Raw genomic sequence first — 4,468 nt, 5'->3', positions numbered from 1 at the left:
TGGGATGAAGAGGGGGCTCGCCATGAAGCCAGTGGCTGGACAGGAGTACTGCACACTGAAGAATGTTAACTTCTTTCCGTGTGGCTTCGTAGTGCACCCAGATGCTCCGTGGTTAGGATCCTCTCCAGACGCATCATATTTGATCCCAGTGTGAGACCACACTTGGACTCTTAGAGGTCAAGTGCCCAAATGTACCAAGTTATGTTGACTGCCCTTACCTGAAGATACAGAATGGAGAGTTGAAGTTGAAGAGATCTCATGCTTACTACTGGCAGGTGCAAGGTCAAATCCTTCTCACAGGTTGTAGCTGGTGTGACTTTGTACTGTGCCACAGGAGAACATCTAGTTTTTTTTTTTTTAATTTTATTGAACCTTTATTTAACCAGGTAGGCAAATTGAGAACACGTTCTCATTTACAATTGCGACCTGGCCAAGATAAAGCAAAGCAGTTCGACCATACAACAACACATAGTTACACATGAGTAAAAAACATATAGTCAATAAACAGTGAAAAAAAATAAGTCATATATACAATGTGAGCAAGTGAGGTGAGATAAGGAGGTGAAGGCAAACAAATATATGTATAAATAAATAAAAATATAAAAGCCATGGAGGCGAGTGAGTACAACACAGCAAGTAAAATAAAAACTAAAAAAACACTGGATGGTTGGTTTGCAGTGGAAGAAAGTGCAAAGTAGAGACAGAAATAATGGGGTGCAAAGGAGCAAAATAAATTAATAAATAAATACAGTAGGTAAAGAGGTAGTTGTTTGGGCTAAATTGTAGATGGGTTATGTACAGGTGCAGTAATCTATGAGCTGCTCTGACAGCTGGTGCTTAAAGCTAGTGAGGGAGATAGGTGTTTCCAGTTCAGAGATTTTTAGTTGAAAGGATATATAAAGATCTACAGGTTTCAAAAACTATAAGAGAGAAGGTTGACCACATTTTATTTTTACCACTACTTGCAGAAGTGTTTATCTCGCACCTGAATCTATTCTACTGTAGATTTCTTCACAAGAACATCAATACTTATTTTTCATAAAACCACTAAACTTGGCACCCATGCAGGGGATCCATTCAGGTGTGAGAGACACTTCTGCAAGTAGTGGTAGAAATAAAAGTGGTCAACCTTCTCTCTTATAGTTTTTGAAACCTGTAGATCTTTATATATCCTTTCAACTAGGATGTCCTCCTGTGCACAGATGACAAAGTCACACCAGCTACAACCTGTGAGAAGGATTTGACCTTGCACCTGCCAGTAGTAAGCATGAGATCTCTTCAACTTCAGCTCTCCCTTCTGTATCTTCAGGTAAGGGCAGTCAACATAACTTGGTACATTTGGGCACTTGACCTCTAAGAGTCCAAAGTGTGGTCTCACACTGGGATCAAATATGATGCCGTCTGGAGAGGATCCTAACCACGGAGCATCTGGGTGCACTACGAAGCCACACGGAAAGAAGTTAACATTCTTCAGTGTGCAGTACTCCTGTACAGCCACTGGCTTCATGGCGAGCCCCCTCTTCATCTCCATGGTCTGCATACCAGAYCCCTTGAACATYCGCTCAGCTAGGTGGTCAGCTGAGGTCTCTCCCCGGACATGGCAAACCTCTCGGAAACGAGAGGATGTTATTCTCATTTTCCTGAGCCGATGCCATTCTGGGTTGCTGCTCTGCTCCCTTGTAGCAACCTGGACTTTGTGTGACATCTCCTAGGTTGTCTCTAATGCCTTGAGGTGGAACTGCTCCTGATGGCTAAGGACGTAAGCACACTGGGAAGCCTGAAGACTGTAGCCATCTAACGGAAGTATTGGTGGAGAAGGGGCATCGGCAATCTTCACAATTTCACGGGTCTTTGGCTGAGAAAGTTGATAGGACAGCACACTGCCAGCTTGCACTGGCCCAAAGGCAGACTCAACCAGGGGCACGTCAGCTGACATTTCCATTGTTGTCACAAGAGGGGCAGTAAGTGGAGAAAAGTTGGCATACGTTTCTGAGACGTGGAGAAGGTCCATGTCAGGCATGTATCCGTTGAGTGCTTTGTAGAGAGAACTTCTGCAAAACATGTTAAAACCTTAACATCAGGTTGGAGAGATTACTATGACAAAGACTCATGTAACTTTTCCAGAAACAGCACAAGCCCGGAAGTTCAAATAAAATTGATTCAAATATAGAGATTTATAGATTATTATATATTTCCCCTCAGTCTTTGTCCCAAACATTTGTCGTTACATCGTAAAGACGGCACTTTTTAGGCTTATCATCTGGATACAAAAAAAATCACAAGAAAATGTTTTCTAAAATGTTTCCATTCTAGGAACCTCCAACTTTCCTTATTCCATCAGCACACGAGTTAGTAGGTTTACGGAACTCTATCCCATCAAACAGACCTGGTTTCACATCCTAATTAACAATGATTTACTGTTACATAGGCTGAATACTTTTCAGGTGCATTTTTTTATGGATATTGATAGACTCACAAGTATTCTTGGCTTGTGCCAACGCTGTTCTGTGTCTGTGCAGCTGTGAACTGTTGGTGCAGCAGGAATGTTTAGTTGAGAGTAGTGCGCTGTCTGGTAAAGAAGGGCCACCAGCTGATTGCACCTAGCACTTCCTGCAACACAGCAGCAGTGGCTTTGGACCTATCACTGGTATGGAGTGCTTTAACACCATCTGTGAAGATAAGTGTGATGAAAGACTGAAGTGAGAAACAAGAATGATGCGGCCCATAAATAACAAACATAGTAGTGTCTAGTCTTCTTAACTAGGGGCTCATTTAACTATACAGGAATACATTGTGTCTCAGTAACAAAATGACCAAACATCGCATCAACAGATCTTTACCAAATAACCTTTTAAGTGGGCAATTCTAAATTGGGATTGGGACCCATCATTAATATCTATCTACTGATAAGATGAAACGTTGACACTGTCTCCAACACATTTTGACCATGATGACAGTGTCCCACAGGAGATGTTTAACAAGGTCCCTAGTAGCCATCTTTAACCTTTCCCTACTCTCATGCTGTGCGGTGTCAATGTATCTTTGTTAGATACCGTGTAGAAGACATGAACAACAATTATTTTTAGTTTGAAAATATAGCTGGCAAGCATAATTTTTAAGCAAGCTAACGAAAATATGTAACAGGGTTATATTGGTGGTTTCCCTTGCCACTTTATTGTTAAGCCAATGGGTTTTTGGTTTTAGTTTTGTCTTGCCTTCACCTACTCAACATGGCATCTTATTGGCTGGTTTGCGTAGCTTGCTTACGAGGGGGGATGTTTCAGTTAGAATCGTCCCAGTGAACAAGCACCAAACCAGCGGTAAGTTGTTGGTTGCAAAGCACTGTACGTCAAAAGTGATTTTTATACTCCCAAGTGATGATTTAAATGTACAATTTATATCAATTTGTTAGTAAATGTTATTCGAACATCACACATAATATGCAGTGTTTTTTTGGAGAATATTGGTTGTGCATTTTGTTGTAAAGAATTCCCGCCAGTACTAGCTAGCAACTTACTGTGTCTGGTGGGGGCGGGTTCATATATTTTGTACAAATACACACACTCAAGTAGATTCTGTCAACGTTACATACTTTTAAGAAGTAACTAGCTAGCTACAGTTACTAGTTAAATTAGCTAGCTAGCTAGCTAGCTAGCTAATATGATTGTAGCTAGCCAACGTTATATCTGTCACTGACTTGGTACTCACCTTCATAGTTGTCTATGTAGCTTCCTATATATCTTGAACCCCTTTTCATTCTTGCTAGCTGGAGTCTCCGAGGCTGATTTAACAATTCAATGTACACCATTAATATTAATTTGAGGCAAGTCCTGAAGACACCTAGTAAAAAACTGCGATATAGTGGTAGTAATGTTATATCGTCGATAACAACTAGACTGACTTCCGTTCTATAGTATGCGCCACCGGAAATTGCCACACCGGTAGGAAGTGTGCTTAGAACGTTCAGTCATGGAATGTGCATAAGGGCTATTCAGAGAGAGCGAGTCACATACACATCTGTCTACTATGCCCCCTTTCTGTTCCGAGGTGGATGGACTGTTGCCGCGGGCAACCTGTATGTAGTCCCCTAAAGATGAACAGGAAGCTGTGTCTAAGCAAAGCTTCTATTTATAGGAGCATCAGGCGAAAGGACAAGAGCATACATGTTTGTTTGTGTTTTTGTGACTGAGAGCACACAGGGTAACAGAGGAAGAAGGAGGCAGATTGTGAGAGAGTTACTAGAGAGAGCGCGAGGGAGGGCGCAAAGGAGGGAGGGAACGTAGCGGAGGAGGCGGCGTGTGCGTGTTGATGCTGTACGTGGCGTCAGTATGATAAGAATAGAGACGRTGCGTGCAGAGCGGCTGAGACATCACCTTCACTCCCTCACCAGGGCAGGCCGTACTCACCGTGTATGTGAGGCTAGGCTGTATTTATAAACACAGAAATAATTTTACATTATCGAAGCGGA

Source organism: Salvelinus sp. IW2-2015, linkage group LG22, assembly GCF_002910315.2.
Source record: "Salvelinus sp. IW2-2015 linkage group LG22, ASM291031v2, whole genome shotgun sequence".
NCBI classification, from domain to species: Eukaryota; Metazoa; Chordata; class Actinopteri; order Salmoniformes; family Salmonidae; genus Salvelinus; species Salvelinus sp. IW2-2015.
The sequence above is the reverse complement of the archived record's forward strand: the minus strand, read 5'-3'. Positions refer to the sequence as shown.